This window comes from Manis pentadactyla, chromosome 9, assembly GCF_030020395.1.
Source record: "Manis pentadactyla isolate mManPen7 chromosome 9, mManPen7.hap1, whole genome shotgun sequence".
NCBI lineage: Eukaryota > Metazoa > Chordata > Mammalia > Pholidota > Manidae > Manis > Manis pentadactyla.
This window is the reverse complement of record NC_080027.1, coordinates 107,418,506-107,436,835: the sequence shown is the minus strand read 5'-3', so window position 1 is coordinate 107,436,835 and position 18,330 is coordinate 107,418,506. Positions and strand designations below refer to the sequence as shown.

The 18,330-nt window shown below is 48.5% G+C and overlaps 1 long non-coding RNA gene across 1 annotated transcript; it reads right to left on the bottom strand.

Annotated features, from left to right (window-relative positions):
* Positions 1-1,474: 1,474 nt before the first annotated feature.
* Positions 1,475-15,584, bottom strand: LOC130684951 (uncharacterized). Its single transcript, XR_008999364.1, has 3 exons — positions 15,409-15,584; positions 11,114-11,230; positions 1,475-1,581 (listed from the first exon to the last, which is right to left on the bottom strand). It is a non-coding gene; the product is annotated as an uncharacterized LOC130684951 (long non-coding RNA).
* Between the last annotated feature and the right edge of the window lie 2,746 nt (positions 15,585-18,330).

Here is an 18,330-nt window from a genome sequence, read left to right as displayed (position 1 = left end):
GTTGCCTGGAAACCAGAGACCAAATAGGAAACAGGCAGCCCCAGGAGAGAGAGGCTTAAATATTTCAGCATCATTTCCAGAGGCGAAGGCTGCTCGCCAAGGCCCGAGGGCAGCTCTGGCCCTTACTTCTCTGCCTCTGACCATCAGAGCTCCTCCCGCCTCCTCACACCCTGACTCCCCAGCTCTCTCTGCACGTCCTAGAAGTAGAGGTAGGCTTCTGAAAGGGCCCTGGAGTCCATATACAGGCACACACACGCACACAGAGCTGCAGAGCCATTTTGTGGCATTGATATCCGATGAAGCTGACAGCTGAACAAAAACATCGTCTCACACCCCTAGCTTCCCTGCAACTGAGGTGGCTGCCTGCGCAGGGCATTGACTGATGGCTTCCATTGGTGTGAACCTGCATGAGGCCGGCTCTGTCTGAGTCTGTAGCTGGAGTTGAGTATGGCTAAGTTAGGAGAGTTCCTGGGACACAAGGGAGCCCAGAGCCTGAGATATGAGTGGCCTCCAGGGAATACACAGAGTCTGTGCTGCAGACACCGGTTTGGCCACAGGGTCCTCTTCAAGGTGTCCTGGTGGGTCCCTGCCCTTTACCCTTTGTCTCTCCCTGTCACTGTAAACTCATGTGGAAACCACCCCTCCTTGGGGATTCCATGATTTTGTGCTCACCTCCCTTCCACACCCCATATCTCTATGACTGCACTTCTCATCTGGCATGAGCATTGCACACTGGATGTCTGGGAGCGCGTATCTTGTAAATTTCACAGTCAGGCACACCTTACTTTCTACCTCAGTGATGGCATTTGGGGCAGCCTAACCTCTTTAGCCTTAGTTTCTTCATCTGTAGAAACATGGACAGTCCTTCTTCCTGGTGGTGGTGTGGGGACTGAGGGGTGTGAAACATCTGGGTCTTGAATAGTCATATCTCCAAAACAGATAGACAAATGGTCAACAAGCACATGAAAAAATGCTCAGCACCATCAGTCATTAGGGAAATGAAAATTAAAGCCATAGTGAGATGCCACTCCACACCTATTAAAATGGCTGTAATAATAAAAAGAAAAATGAAAAATAACAAGTGATGAGGGTGTGGAGAAACTGGAACCTCATACATGGCTGGTGGGAATGTAAACAGTGCAGCTGCAAGGAGAGACAGATGGGCAGTTCATCAAAAGGTTAAACAGAGAATTACCAGATGAGACAGCAATTCCACTCCCAGCTAGATACCCCCAAAGAATCAAAAACAGATATGCAAACAAAATCTTGGACAGGAATGTTCACAGCAACATTAGTCACAATAGGTAAAAGGTGGAAACCACCCAAACATCATTCTGCTGGTGAATGGAGAAACAAAATGTGTTCTATTCAGACAATGGAATATTACTCACCCATAAGAAGGAATGAAGTTCTGATACATGCCCCAGCGTGATGAGCCCATGTTAAAGAAAGAAGCCAGCAACAAAAGGTCATATATTGTTTGGTTCCATTTATAGGAAATATCCAGATCAGGTAAATCCACAGAAACAGAAAGCAAATTTGTGGTGGCCAAGGGCTGCTGAACGTGTATAGGGTTTCCTCCTGAGGTGATGAAAATAAAATGAAAAGCTAGATAGAGGTGAAGGTTGCACATCATGAATGTACCAAATGCCACTACATTGTACACTTTAAGTTTGGTTATTTTTACATTATGTGAATCTTAACCAGTTTAAAAATAATCTCTCTCCTGCAGGCCTATGTTTGATGATGGATGATCTTTGGTTCTCAAACTTGGCTGCCCTTAGGAGTCACCAGTCACTACTGATGCCTAGGTCCCACACCTGGAGACTCTGATTTAATGGGCATGAGCAGTCGCCTGAACATTGAGATTTGTGAAAGCTCCCCAAAGGATCCCAGAGTCCAGGACCCTCCTTTTCCATGTGCACCTGGCCGGGCACCTCTTCCTCCCAGGCTTCAGGCTTGCTGAGCTCCAGGGCAGCTAGATGGATTTCTTTTGCTGATCTTGGCTGTACTTCATGGTAACTTGTGTCCACAGGGTCTGACCTTGTACTTAAGCATATGAATGTGCAGGAGAATGAAAAGCTACATAGATATGTATGTGAACATGTGAAGCAACATACAGGCCATGGAGTGGAGCACGCTCTCGGATATGTGTCTCTGGGTATGACAGTAAGTAAGAGTGCCAGCCATGGCCTTAAAACCAGGAGGAGGAGTTCCAGGTATTTCCTCTGAGGAGCCAACCCCATGAGGTCACAGTAAGCCCAGGGAGGAGGGGTGTCTCATTCTGAAAACAGTACTGGGGAAACTCTCAACATGCTTTTCCAATGGTCTCCTCAGGGGGCAGCTACTGTACATTTAATTCTGACCAAGCACAGAAAACTGGAAAGTATACACAGCAGCTCTTGTGAGTAACTGTGCCATCTTAGAGCCCAGGACAACCAGACAGCCAGGGAAGCAGCAGGACTGTAAGCTCAGGGCCTTGGTTATCCACGCTGCATAACAGACCAGCCTGGCGCTCAGCGGCTTAAAACAAGAACCATTTAATGAGATACACCTGCCAGCCATTGGGCTGCCTATTAGCAAAACAGATTCATACACAAACAAAACCCTAAAAAACAGAATAATAAGTGTTGGTGAAGATGCGGAGAAATTGGAACCTTTATGTGCTGTGTGTAGGAATATAAAATGGTACAGCCTTATGGAAAATAGTATGTCAGTTCCTCAAAAACTAGAAAGAGTATTAGCCTATGATCCAGAAATTCCATTTTTGGTTTTATACCAAAAGATTTGAAAGCAGGACCTTGAACAGATGTTTGCACACCTGTGTTCATAGTAGTATTCACAATAGCCAAAAGGTTGAAGCGATCCAAGTGTCCACTGATGGCTGAGTATAAACGAAATGTGGTCTATATATACAAAATAATATTACTCAGCCTTAGAAAGGAAGGACATTCTGACACATGCTACACTGTGGGTAAACCTTGAAGATGTTATGCTAAGTGAAATAAACCAGTCGCAAAAGGACACTGTATGATTCTGATTCTACTTACATGAGGGACATTTAGAGAGACAGAAAGTAGAGGTGGTTACTATGGGTTTGGGGGAAGGAATGGGGAGTTACTGTTCAATGGGTGCAGAGGTTCAGCTTGGGAGATGGAAGGAGCTCTGTGAATGGATGGTGGGAAGGGAGCACAGCAATGTGAATGCACTTCATGCCTCTGAACTGCATCTTTAAAAATAGTTAATATGGTTAGTTTTATGGTATGTATATTTTACCACAATTTAAAAAGTCTGGATACAAAAAAATACCCCCTCAACCATTTCATCGTCTCTAGTGATTCAGTGGGTTCACTGGGCCTGCCTGAGAGCACCTTCGGTCTGTGTGAGGTCAACAGGGGCTGCACCACTGGGGCTTGGCTGGGCTGGAACACCCAAGAGGGTCCCTCTCATGGCTGGTTCTCTGGAGGGCACATCCCAAAGATGGCTCCGCTGGGACGCTGGCACGACTGGGCCTCTTTCCCCTTATGGTCACAGAGCCTTGTCTTTCCCAAGGGGCCTCTCCAGATGGCCACTCCAGGGGGGGAGCCAGACTTTTTACAGGGCAGTTCGGAACTCTCGAGGGGCAAACGTGAGAGCTGCCAGGCCTGCAGGTGGCTCGACTGGGTACCAGGCACTGCATCCCTTCCGCTGTACCCTATTGGTTAGAGAGCTACAGGCCCATCCTGGGTTCAAGGGGAGGGCGCCCCACAAGATTATGAATACTGGGAGGTGGGGATCACTGGGGACCCTTCCTGTGGGCTAGTTGCCGCACTCAGCAGTTCCAGAACTGGGGCTCTGACGTCCTCTGTTCTCCTCCACCCATGTCTCTGGCTGTCCAGTGTGCCCTTCCTCCTGGCTCTGTGGTAGGGGAGTGGACGGTTGTGCCACTCCTAAGATGAGGGAGCCAGGAGGCCTTTTCCTCGCCTTTGCTGCCCCTCCCCCACCTACTCTGTCACCAAAACGTCCTGCCTGTTCCCCATCCAAAATGCCTCCACTCTTCCCCAGCCCACGGTCACCGCCTCCCTCTGGGCCGCCGCCGGCCCTCCCCGCCCTTCCGCGCGCTGCCCGAAGCCTCCCGCTGCTCCCCCGGTCCTCGCAGGTGCAGGCGCGGCGCCTGCTTGGGGCACGTCGGGCGCCGTCCCGGACCGGCCAGCCTACAGCGGCTCCGGGATGCCCCCGTGACAGGCTCAGCTTTATTTCCTTCACAGCACCTCTCTTCCTCACTATTTTCTTATTTACTTGCCCGCTTCCTGCATGACTCCTCTCATTTCTGCTTCCTGTGTGTATTTCTTACACTCGGAGTTATTTACATGTCTTCTCTCTCACGTTGAACTGTATGGAATTATTATTGATACCCGATTAAAACAGCAATTTCCTTTAGTCCTGCCCAGTAGATTATGACCTACTTGTGAGTGAGTGACTTTGTGTCTTGGTGTCCCTGGCACCTGGCACAGGGTCTTAACTGGCCAGTCATATGTACTGGCCGTAAGAAAGGATTTCAGACGGTCCAGAGGAAAGGCAGGGGTGACATGGAAAAGAATGACGCAAGAGACACAGGAAACTCTAGAAGAGAAAGTTCTAGTTCTGAGAATATAACCAGCAGCAGCCACAGCGAAGAGGGTCATGTCTAAACAAACTGACTGTGTGTTCTTTAAAAGAAGCTCTAACTGTAAAAGAACATGCGTCAATCCTGGTACGAGGGGCAGAGAAACAAGACAAACTCAGAAGGGCGAGAACTTGCCGAGGAATGTCAGGAAGGCCGAAGCTGAACTTTGCAAAAACGAAGCTGGATTTTTTATTTATTGTTGCTGCTGTTTGTGTATTTCCTATTGCTGCTGTAATACATTGCCAGCAATTTAGTTTATAACAACGCAAATTTATTCTCTTACAGTTTTGGGGGTCAGAAATCTGGTCGCAATGGGCTGAAATCAAGGTGTCGCAGGTCTGTGTTCATTCTGGAAGGTTTTGGGGAGGATCTGTCTCCTTGCCGTGTCTCCTAGAGGTTGTCTACATTCCTTGCTGGCGGTGCCTTCCTCTGTCTTCAAAGCCAGTGAATGTTGGGCCTTGTTTTTCTCATGCTGCCGTCTCTCAGTTCTCCCCCTTCGACCTTCCTCTTCCACTTTTAAGGATCCTTGTGATTACATTGGGCCCACCAGTATAATTAGGACAATCTCCCCTTTTAAAGGGCAGGTGATCAGCAGCCATAATTCTGTCTGCAAATTATGCTTCTTAATTCCATCTATATCCTCTTTGCCATGGAATAGAACACATTCATAGATTCTGGGGATTAAGAAGTAAACATCTTGATGGGGCGCTGTTCTGTCTGCCACATTTTTTTTTTTTTTTTAGTTTTGTTTGGAAGAAGATTAATCAGAAAGATGAATGAGAAAGGGGTAGACCCATTGCTTGGGGAAGGTGGTAAAATGTTAGTGGATGTTAGAGCCCACTTGGGTGCTATCTGCTCCTTAAAGGGCAAAGCAAACCACATTTAGAGGAAATTGCCACCTGACCCAGGAGCAAGACAGTGTAGCGGGTGAGGATCTTAGTTCACAAATTCAAGTGAGCAAGAAAGGTCACATTTTTGAGATTTCTTCCAACTGACTTCAACCTGACTCCAAATTCCTAGCATGCCAGCTTGGCAGGAAATCCAACTTAAATTATTACCAAGGCTCCTCCTTTTCTCAAAATTCAGGGGCTGCAGCTTTGAACAGTCAGTCACCATCATCATGTCAACCATCACAATATTATGTACTAGGCATTGTCTTAAGTATGTACATGTACAGACTCATTTAATTTTCATTACAATCCTGAGATAAGTAATACTAACACCCCATTTTATAGATGAAGAAACTGAGGCCCAGAGAGGTTCAGGAAATTGCCCAAGGCCACACAGTTCCAGGACATTAAAGTCGTGTTTGGTATCCTCCTTGTCTGAACTCAGAGTGGTCCCTTGAAAGTTTTCTCTGTTTCAATGTATGCGGTGTGGAAGTCACTGCTCAGTGGGGCACCCTGACACCCGTGCCCATGTGAATTTTGAAGGGACACATTCAAGGGGCACCATGCAGCCAGTGACCCAGGTCTTGCTACTTCCTCAGCACTGCCCAGTCCTGCTCCTTCTCTCTGATTGAGACTATTTGTTTGGTTAGGGAATTCTGTCCCTTATCTTCCAGTAGCCATTAAAAATATTTACCATGACCTCTTCAACCAATGCCAGTAATAGACAGTCAAGTGAGTCCTATTTTTGGCCTTGTTGGACAAAACTCCTCCACAGGAGGGAACATGTAAGGACCAGCTACTTTCACCAATCTTAGGACCAGGACATTTAGAAGGGAAAAAAACCCACATTAACACTTGGAGAAATTATCCTGTCACACGCGAAGGATGTGCCTAGCATCTGTAAACTAGTTCATTTACATCCCAGAGCATGGAGGGTATCTGGAAGGAATATCTCCAAACTCTGCTTGGTCCTCTTTGAGGAGTCTCAGGGAAGGCAGGAGAGTGTCAGGACACTGGCAGAATTTTGGAACAATTTTTTTTTAATGGAAAAAGAGGTAGATTCCAAAACTAACAGACCTGAACCTTGGCAAAATCTTCTGAAAAAACTATTACAGACACAATTTGTAAGCTTTTAGCAGAGGAAATGGTCTTATTTCTCTTGATAATAAGAAGTTATTCTGAGGTCACCAGAGTGGAGGGGCAGATGGACTGGAACATGGACCTTAATGGAGACTCTGATTACATCTTCAAGGTCAAGGTCAAGTTCAAGATGGAGGACTATCAGCCACGTGATAACCTGGTTGGATGGTGCTATGGACTGAATGTGCCTCTCCAAAATTCACACATTGAAGCTCTAAGCCCCCAGGGTGATGGTGTTCAGAGGTGGAGCCTTTAGGACATAATTTATTTTAGGTGAAGTCATGAGGATGAGGCCCTCATGATGCAATTAGGGTCCTTCCAAGAAAAGGAAAAGCCATCAGAGCTCTCTTTCTGTCATGGGAGGACACAGTGAGAAGGCAGCAAGCCAGGAAGAGGGTCCTCACCAGACCCACCCTGCTCATTTTGGACTTCCTGTCTCCAGAGCTGCGAGAAAAAAAATCTAATTTTTTAGCAACCCAGTCTTGGTAACCAGAGCAGACTAATATGGGTGGGTTTGCAGCTGGTTCAACGAAATTGTTGAAAAGTGTTTACCTATTGCTGCACCCCAAATTGCTCCAACACTTAATGTCTTAAAACAATAATCATTTTATTTGCCCATTATTCTGTGGGTCAGGAATTCAGGTAGGGCTCAGCCAGGTGGCTCTTCATCTCCACATGTGCTGGCTGAGGCCATTGACTCGGCTGTATTTGGCTGGTGGCTTGGCTGGCCCAGAAGGCCAAGAAGGCTTCATTCATGTATGGCGCCCCCATGCTTCACCATGCAGCCTCTCTCCTTCTGTGGGGCTTGGACTTCCTCATAGAATGTGGTCACAGGATAGCTGGATTTCTGACATGGAAGCAGGTTGTCAAGAGAGGGTCCCAAAGGGAGAGGGCTTACAAGAAGCTGCAGATCTCTTACAGCTCAGCCTCAGAACTCAGTTATTTCTGCCATGGTCAAAGCAGGTCATAGGGCCTGATTTGGGGAGGGCTCAGTAGGAGGAGCAGCACATGTGGTCCTGTAGGTGCTCCTAGTGGCCACGCAATGCAGTGAGACAGCTGTAGCAATAGGCATTGGGCTCAAAGCCTACCTCTCACATGTAGGTCTCATGTCACTCGGCCTCTCTGCCCTGGGTCCCGTCTGTAAAATGGGCATGAAGTCACAGGGCTATTGTGACTCTCTAGTGAGCTCACGCATTTTAAAGTGCTCTATGGAGGCCGGTCATTACCAGCGGCAGAGCCAGCAGTAGACACCAGGCGGAAATGGGGCACACAGCCCTCCCCCAACCCACACGTCCCTCAGGAAGACTCAGTGAGCATATTCACTGTGGTCAGTGGACACAGGCCTCCTGTCAGCTTAGGGATCCTCCTTTCTCATCCTAAATGAGATACAGTCATAACACGGCCATTATGTGACTACATAGTATGTTCTGTCCTTTGCTACTGAAGGTAGTGGGTAGGGTTGCAGGGAGGGAGAGGAGAACTGGGCGGTGTGTGTGTGTGTGTGTGTGTGTGTGTGCCTAATTTAAATTCATATGGGAAATAAGAGCAAGGAAAGATACTTCTTTTCAAAATGCTTTAAACCAACAATGCCTCCCGCCCTGTACTCCCACCTGTCACATGACCAGCACTGAAGAAAAGCTGCAGCCCATTCACCCGAGTGTGGCTAGAAGGCCGGGTCTGGAGAGACCAGCAGGGCTGACCAAGTGTCAGCCATTTCCCCGGGTAACAAGCAAGCTTGCCTAGAAACAGCGGGTCATGTGCCTTCACAGCACAGAGGGCACTGAGGGGCCATCTCTCTCCTGACTGGTTGGTCTCCCTGCTTCTCCGCAGCCTGTTTTCCGCACTGCAGCCAGCTACCCTGTCAAATCTTAGGTCAGAACTCCCCGTTGACTCCTCAGCCTGTCAGGGCTGAAGCCAGAGCCCTGCCCTCGGAAGTCCTGCTGGGGCTGGAGCTCCCTGCACCCAGCCTCTGCTCCATCGTCCTCCCCTTGCTTCTCCACCTGGCCTGAGACCTTGCTCTTAAAGAAACGTGCGGGGCCTTGGGCTTTGCACAGGCTGCTCTCTTCATCTTGAACCCTCTTCCTGCAGGTATCTGTGCGGCTCACTCCCTCACCCCTTCAGGTCTTTGCTCAAATCTCACCTTCTCGATGAGGCTACCCTGACCAGCCAATTTAAGCTTTTATGTTTACTGTCTTTCTCCCATCACTAGACTGGAGCTCTCAGAGGACAGGGGTTTTAGTTTCTCATTTACTGCTCTGTCCCAAGCACCTAGAGCAGTTGTTAGCCTACAGGATTCCCTGCAGCCTCTGCTGCCCCTTCTGACTCTGTCCCCTCTGGCACACACTTACATGCCCACACTCCTGGAATGGCCATGTGGTTTGTTTTGGCTCCAGAAGTGGGAGTAATAATGACATACGTTACTGCCAGAAGGCCCTTGAGGAGCCAGTGTGTGACCTGCCATAGTTCCCCTTTCATCCTGTCATGATCAGCGATGCCTCACAGGCAGGTGATGGCTTTCTTTGCCCTTGTCCCCTGCTTAGCACCAGGGGGGCAGAGCTCCCGCAGCCTGCTGTGGACAGCTGCACTGGCATGAAAGACACCTTATGGCTTTGATCCTGGGGACACTGGGGATGTGTGTTACCGTGGAGCAGCCTAACTGATCTTGATCTGACACAGTAGTTGAACAAATAATGAATTGTCAAATCAATTACTGAATATTTGTTGAATAAATTCATGAACTGTCAATGAATCCTTTTGTCACCTTCTTAAAGTCCAGGTGAAAGAACCCCACTCTAGGTATCGTATACATATCTTATACATTGGTAATTAGTTATTATTTTTTTGACTGCCAAGCACTTAAAAGTTTATAAGGCATGGATGTAAGCATTTTACATGTACTTACCCACTTAATTCTCCATAATTAAATATGAGATAAATGCTATTATTATTTGCACTTGTCAGACAAGGAAACTGTAGCACGGCTAGGAGAAGGCCTGACCCTCTGGTCTCCACTGGACTTCAGTCAACATTCTGGAGCTCGCAGCAGATGATCCCAGGCAAGCAGACCCACAGGCCCCAGGCAACGTGTGCCAACTGGCACTGGGAACATGCGCACTCATCACCTCCTCCCCCTCTATACGCAGTCTCTGGGTGTGGAGCAAAACAGGAATGTGCGTTTAGACACAGGAGAGTAGCAAACAACTGGCTAACCTGCCCAGCTGGGTGACGGGTCACCTGGATGATTCCACATCTGCTTAACATCTCAGGATGTTTTCGGTGGTCTAGCTGACAGTAAAATTCCCCAAAATATGCATATGGGAAAAGTACCCAATCATCTAAAAAAAAAAAAATCCACCCCAACCATTGCCTTTAAATTTTTAAATCCATGTGTATTCTTTGGGAAAATTCAGTCCATATGTTTCTCAGCCTTTTATACACTGAAATGTTGCCTAGGGAGTATTTAACTTCCAAGAATCTCAGCACCTTCCCCCATGTTCCTCTCCGTCTTCTGCATTACCCCATGTCTCCAAACACTTCAGAAACAGGAATTCACATTCCCGCAAAAGGAAATCTTGGGGGACCACTAACGCTATGCCCTGAGAAGCCCGAACGGCTGTGAACCACTGGGATGCCCACAGGGACATCACTTAGGGCCTGTCACCTCCAAGCCTCACACTGTGTCACACAGGCTGCCCCCGTCTGCTCCAAGGGCCTCCCACTCCCTGAGCATTGTGTTTGGAACAGTGGAGGAAGCCGGAGGGACCTCATGTCTCTTTACACACTTGGAGTCAGGACAGCCAGACAGTACAAAGGCTTATGTGCAACCAGATGGGAAACCACATTTGTTGGGGACCTGGAGCCTTGGCTATGAGAATCTCAAGACAGCTCCATCCAACTCCTCATGGCTTTTCATGCAGGACCAGTTAGGGACAGGTAAGGGCAAAGGGGACATGTGCGGTACCCCAGGGCTGAAGGGCAGACCGTGCTGGGGCTTCCAGCCAAGATCCACACGGTGGAAGTGATAATACTCATTAATGCCTGACATTTGTGTGGCACTTCATAGCTTTAAAAATGCTGTCAGCGATTGGTGTAGCCAGTTTTTTGGAGCCAAAACACATGGATTCTGATTCTTTGTTCTAGCCGTGCAAACATGGGCAAACCACCTAACCTCTCTGAACCTTGGCTTACTCATTTGTGAAATGGGGACAATAACTGTTCTTGCCTCACAGGCTAATTGTGTCTTGGGACAAACACACTTTTAAGGTGTGAGGCGCTAATAGCTGACGGTGGCTTTTGTGGAGTTGACACCTTGTCTCACTTAATACTCAAGTCTTGATGCTCAAAGAGTTTGATCCTGTCCAAGAATGACAGAGGAATTTTCACTTTCCATATTTCTTTTTCTACAAAAGAAAGCAGATGCTGTAGCTCTCTGGCTTACCTTCATCTTGGGTGCTCCTACTGCCAGCAGCACATGTAGGCCCAGGATTCCGGACGCTGAGGTCTGATGGTGCCCATGTCTACGAGCGACTGTGGAGCTTCCGGGGGGGATCTCATGCTGTGGGACAAAAGGGTGGAAGACAGGGCTTGGGATGGCTCTCCAAGGAGAGGAGTGGCTTTGGGTGCCTCTGGAGAACCCCAGCAGGAAGGCCAATAGACACAAGGGATGGAGTGATGTCCCTGTGTGCTCCGTCAGACCTGGAGGACAAGGCCGCGCAGCGCCATGCCCCACATGATGAGGTACTACATGGAGACCCCTCAGAGCCATCTGCAGGGGCCCAGGCTCCCCTCTTGGGCTCTGGGGAACCCTCAGCAGTGGACACCTGTATGGGGCTGCTTCTATGCGGCAGCGGTGTGGCGGGACTGTCTTGGCACGCACAGAGGCACCCACCCTGGGCTCCCGGAGTTATGGTACCTTGAAGCAGGGGTCCCTTGAGAGCAGGGGTCCCTTGAGAGCAGGTGGAGCCTGTCCCCCTGCACCACTCACAGCTCTGGGCCTCTGCCTGGGCGGCTTCTCTCCAGAACATTCCCTTCCCATGCCCTTTCCACTTGGCAACCACCTATACCAATCAATCTTTTTCCTCAGGGACCAGCAGAGTGCTTGATAAACATGGAAAACTTGCATGAAAACATGAATGAATAAGGGGAGAGGTATTCAAACCAAGGCTTGAACCCACGTCTCTAGCTGTGTTTAATGCTCCTGCTCTTCTCTCTCCTGGGTTTCTGCAGGAGGGTTGATGCCTGTGGACACACGACACATGCGGTGTGTCCAGCCAGCACACTCACCATGATGGGGGGGAAGGCATAATGCAGCCAACGTGCCTCTCTGTAGCCAGGTCCATGTGTTCTTCATAGGGCCTCAGCTTCCCAAGCTACACTGGCTATGGCTGCTGATTCCACCATGCCTCTGATTCTACCTCTCTGTTGAGAGGTATCTCTTGCTGAGCAGGAACGAAAGCCTGACAGTGCTGAGGAGGCGGCACCTCGCAACGCAAGCCCTCTGTGGAGATGCCTCCAGGTGAGGCGAGCTTTTGCTGCGTATTAGGATCACCTGAAGAGCTTTGAAAATGGCCAGTACCCAGGTTCCACCCAGTGGCAACTATTTCAGACTCGCTGGGTGTGGGACAAAGTATCAGTAGTCTTTAAAATGTCCCAGGTGACTCCGAGCTGCAGGCAAGTAGGGAACTTTAAAGAAATCTCCATGTCCCAGCCTCACCCCAAACCACTGACTCTGGACACCTGGTCATCCTTTGTTTGGTTTTGATAGGTCTTCAGGTGATCCTGATGTGTGTTGGGGGTGAGAACCTTTGATCAAGCCCAAAAAGCCCTCATTTTGCCCACAAGGAATTGCATCTTAAAAGTACTTGCCTGAGGACATGTAACACACAGAGGGCCCATATGAATCCAGCTCCAGGGTCCTGAACCCTAATCCAACACTCTTCCTGTCACACAGAGCAGATGGCATACATGGAGCGTCTCTCTAGTCATGTGTTTCACAAGGTAGGTGTAGGTTGGCATTGGTCAAGACAGGTGGGAAGGTCACCCATGACTTTGATGAGAGAGTTAGCATGGGGCAATCACCTCATCCCATGACCTTTATTCAAACCCAAAGGGCAAAGTCTTTTGGAGAGTGTCTCACTGGAGGGTCTTAGCTCCAGGCAAGTTCACTCTGGATTTGGTGAGACCAAACAATGACAAAAGAATGTTCGGGGTAAAAGGTCTTATACTAAGCTTTATTCTCATGTCAGCAGGTTGAGTGCTAGAATCACTTATGAATCTGGAAAAGCTCTGTCTCTGTCTCTGCACCCCCTGGGCAGAGGTCTTTATGTAGCAACACAGTCAATAATGTGAAGAACTGCTAACATGTTTGCAAGTATGTGCCTGCAAGCATTGCATATGTATGTACAGTGGGCAAGTACATCAGGGTCAGGTGAGGATTCTGGCCATGGAGCTTCCATTCTCCCTACAGAGAGACATCACTTAACCGCATGGAACACATTTAGAATTTTGTGATATTGAGACTGCTAGAAATGGTGATGATAAGATGGAAACTAGTGCAGGGTGAAAACGTAGAGGAAAAAGCCATACCCAGAGGGATTTTTCAGGTCACACAAACCCTGCACTTTCCTGGAAACTGCCTAGGTTTCTGTGCTTCCTTCCCTGATCTCCAGAACCCTCTCTTTCCCTCCCATCATGTGGTTCAGTGGGAGCATCACGGGTTTAGAGCCAGACCGCCCTGGGTTCACCTCCAGCTCCACCAAGTGCTGGAAACCAGTGCATGTTAAGTGCCTACTCTGAGCATGGCCTTTCATGTCCTTGGCCTCTCTTAATACTCAGAGAATTAACCTCAGGTAGGCATCACGAATGCCCATTTCACAGATGAGAAAACTAAGGCTGGGGGTGATTAACAACTTGTTGCAGATCACCTGGACAGTATGTGATGGAGCTGGGACCTCTACTCAGGTTGCAAAGTCCATGCTTTCTTTCCTGGGGCACCCTGCCTTCCAGCATGGGCCTCACCCAGTTCATTTCAGTCAGCTCAATGACTTGCTTCCTGCTCTTGCAACCCACACCATAGCCCGACTGAGCCTGGTGTGTCTGTCTCCATGGTACCATCTCTCATTTTCCTCCTCACCCCTGGGTACCACCCAGCCCACGGGAAGAGCCCAGAAAAGTGTGGTGGTCTCAGTGGCACCAGACTTCTCCAGTCCTGTGAGGAGTCCTTGCTCTACTCTGCCCTGGCCCAGACCTCACCTCCTAGAGGCTCCTCTTCAATTCAATGAGACTCCTTCCCAAGAAACTTCTTTCAGATCCTAACACATACGTCGAGGGAGGTACACACAAGCCATCATCAGCTTGACATGAACCTACTTTGAATGGGATAGTGGACTGGCACTTTAATTTTATATGACATTTTTATTATTTACATAACCTTAGAATGATATTATGGGAATTTAAAGGGAAAACAGTTCAATGCACAGTCCTATCTACTCCTCGTACACAGCTGTTTTCATCTGTGCCACTTCCTAATCTTTAGTCAGAAAAATATACATTTTTTTAACTTAGTTCTAATCACAAAGTTACTTATACTTACTTAGTTCTAATCACAAAGTCATCTACCATATTTTTTTGTGCTATAGCTAAATTGTTCCCCAGTAGTTGGAGTTTGAGATTCTTTTTATAAATAACCATGTGATGAACATACATTTCTTTTGGAGGGGCGGAGTGGCCAGGACTTACATGTGGCAGTGGGTTAGACGAAGTGGGAGGGATGGGAGGAAGAGAAAGTGGAAAAAGATCAACTTTTGCCTCACTTTTGTCTGTACCAGCTGAGCTCATGGGCATCATTAGCAAGTTTTGCACCATTTCTGGCTCCAAAAACCTCAGTCCTCTTCCCTGCACACTTGTAGAACTCGACCACGAAGAAAAGACCTTACCTCAGAGCACTATTTATTTAGAGCTGATGGATGGGGTGAATATTAAGTGAGGGTCAGGGTAGGGATGAAGTGTTCCGAGCACAGCATTGCCAGCTTGGACCTAGTGCACAGTACCACGTGCCCAGCAGGATCTGCTTCAGGCACGTGAGCTCGCTGCATCTTCTCACATCAGAGGTGGGCATTTGCCAGATGAGGATCTGTGGCTCAGGGAGGATGCCTGCCTCCCAGGGTAACTGGGGGTAGGCACAGGGTCTAATCCATGCATGTCCGATTGGCATTGCTCCCAAATCCTAGGGAGTTAAGGAATTCTTAACACAGCAAAATCTGTCTTTTCCTAAGCATCTCAGGGAAGCAGCTGGAACTTTGGGGCCAAGTCTAGCCTGTTTCCCAATCTGGGAGGAGGGATGGTGGTGAGGTGACTGGCAAATGCTCCTGGGAGAAATGAAGAAGGCAAAGAGTCTATGGGGGTTTTCTCTCAACGTCCAAGAGGAAGTTCTTACCCCTCCCTATGGTCATTGTTACTTTTGATGTATATGTTGGGCCTCCATCAGTCCAAGAAGCTGTTGGGAGCAGCGCCTGGGTCATACTCTACTTTGGTCTTGAAGGTTGACAAGAGTTGCCCACTGCGGCTGGAAGCAATGGAGGCTGAGGCTGGCTTCAAAGGTGGGCTGAGAGCCCAGTTGGTATAAAGAAATGGGAAGGGCAACGCAGGCAGGGGAGATGGCAGAAGCTCAGACTGGGAGACTGGAATGACAGGGAGCATGGGGCGAGAGGGGGACCAGTGAGAAACAGAACTCACAGGCGGGGTCCACGCTGGGGAAGGTGAGACATCAGGCTGGAAATAGGGCCCCTGGACTCACTAGGCTGGGGCGTGAGCCTTCTTCAGGTCTGAATTTCTCTGGCTGGAAGAAGAGAACAGTGATGAGGGTGACTGGGTTGATTACACTTGGCACCTTCTTGTAATCAGGAAAGGGGAAAAAAATAATCCAACACAGGATTAGGTAAACAGCCAAGATCCAAGTTGCCATGTCCAGACCCTGAGTAAAAACAGGCTGCCTAGTGTCTGTGTCGATTCGATTCAGACACCGAGCACAGTCCTGCGGATGGTCCCAGGGAAGAGGCAGCAGCGTCTTTTCTGAGGGGCATGGGTGCAGCCACTGCCTTGGCCAAGGCTGAGTCCTGGGGGCAGGTGATGCTCAGGCCCGTCCGCCTGCTCAGCCCAGCATCGCACCACCAGGATGGGAGATGGGAGAGGGTCCTTTCTGTGCGAACCTCCCTCTGTTGCTCACCTCTCTGGTTCCTCCAGAACCTGCCAGGAGCACCTAGGGAGGCTGGGGCCATCTCCTGGAATGGCCAGGCTTGCTCCAAAAGTCTCTGTCATGTTGACTCCAGGTCTCCACCACCCTTACCTTGTTCTGTAGGGTTGGCAATGGGGAGTGGTGGTGAGCGCCTTCTCTGGGTCTCAGCCTCTTGGGCTGTTTGCTAATTTTGGTTGGAACTCTGGTGTTAAGTAAAAACATCAGGGATTCCTGGCAAGGACTCAGACAAAACAAGAATTAGAAAAACAGAAGAGTCTCCAAGTCTTCCCAGCACTGTAAGCAAACAGCCCAAGCTGTGGATGGCCCCTGGGACACGCCCCTTGGCAACAGACACCCCCAGCCACCTGCCTGCAGCTTGGGAGGCTTTCTCTGCCTGTGGTTCACATTAGAAATTCTCACCCATATGTCCAGCGGACTGTGGGATGTTCCCATCTGAATGGTCAAAGCCAGACTCTCCCTCACAGGTCTGTTTCCACTCTGCGCTCTCCCTCGCTCAGTGGCCGGTACCAATGGCTTCCCAGAGGCTAGAACCGTGTCCCCTTGTCTCTTCTACCCAGACACCTCCTCCCTACTTCCACTGCTACTTCCTTGGTTCAAGGCTCTTGTTCTGACCTGTTGAGACCGACTCTTCAGTCATCTTCCGACCTTATCCTGCCTATTCTCAAAACCATCCTTGGGAATCCATCCAAAATACAAAGTTGGTTGCGTGCCATGTCCCGACTCCCTCGGAATGTACACTGGATGAAAGAGTTGAAAACCAGTCACCACAGGACAGCATCCTTCTAAGGGTGGGGTGGTGGTGGCTCAGGGAGATGAATCTCCATCCAGCCCCCTTCCCTTTACAGCAAGGGGTGGGGAGGACAGGTGGGAGCTGAATTTATGACTTTTGTGTAATAAGTCATAACCAAGCTTAGGTTTTGTAAGTCATAAACAAGTGCAGAAAGACACTTAGGGGTCACTGAAGGCTCATACTGTGAGAAAAGTAGGTGGAAGCTATAAGAACATGGTGTTAAGCTGGAAAGAGTAGGATGAATACCTTATCTTAAAAGTAAACATTCTTCTGTCTGTTACCCCCAACACTCCTGCCCCTGCCTCTCATCTCCCCCCATGCTCACATGCACCCCAACTCCCAGACAGTGGTTTCTAATATCACATTCTCCACTGACAGGGGTGAGGAGTCCATGGAAGACAGCTGATTCCATGTCTTGAGGCAGGAAAAAAAAATCAGCACGGGTCCTGGAGCATGTTGTTGCCAGAAAGCAAGAATGCTTTCAGGAATGTCAAGGACAGTGCTGCGAGGACACAGGAGCCAAACCAAGGGGTTCTTGGGCCAAGCCTTGACCATTTGGGCATTAATTAGAACAGATTGAGCCAGAGAAAGAACGTGCATTCATTATAATACTTACAAAACTTCAAGGGACACAGAGAAGTGGTTAAAGACCAAAAGAGTGTGAATACAGTGGGATACATGAACTTGTACTGACTTTAGTATGTGAGGCAATTCATATCAACAAGCCTTCTGCATCCTCTATTAAGCATATAACTATTTGGAGAATAGACTGGTGTTGCCACGGGAGGTGGGATGGGGTAGGGTGGTGGTGGGTGGACTAGGTGAAGGGAGAAAAATTAATTAGTGAGAATGTCTGATATCCTGATTTGGGTGATGGTTACATGAAACACATGTCAAGATTCATCAAGTTGTACGCTAAGATTTGCACATTTTATTCCCTGTACCTCAATTTAAAAAAAAGGAAAAAAATGATATATATGTTTATAAAGGATAGATATGTGCTTGTTTCTACCTGTGAAAATAAGAAAGAATCAATGCAGAGAATTCTGAATCAGTCATTTGGGAATAAGCAGGCACTGTCCCAGAACAGGGTTTCTCAGTCCTGGGGTCACACAAGACAAATGAGCAAAGGGTCCCCCTGTGTTCCCAGTGGTCCTAGAGAGAAGCAGTGAACACAGACTCGGAGCCCCCTCTCGCAGGATGAAAAGGAGACGGCTCCACTAAGTTACAATACAACACCAGCGAGAGCTGCACATTTTTAATAATGCTGAGAGACCAGGTCAGTACATCACAATGACAGGACAATGGGTTATGCAATGCTGGCCAGGCGAGACATGGATTCATCTCATTTCAGGGAGAAAATTCAATGCTGTAAGACCAAAAACCTTTCCAAGAGGTATGGACTTTAAAAGTCTTATTGAAATAACAAAATTTAATTATAAAAAGGAAACTCCTCATATTTCCTTTCTTTCCCTCGGACTTTGCAGCCGAGCCTCACATCCTGGCCCAGAATCAATTCTTCAACCTCCTCCCTCAGACTTTGTAACGCCAACAGTTTGAGGTGGTTCCTTTTCTTCTTCTGGTCTGGTAAGATTCTTAAAAATCCCTAGGA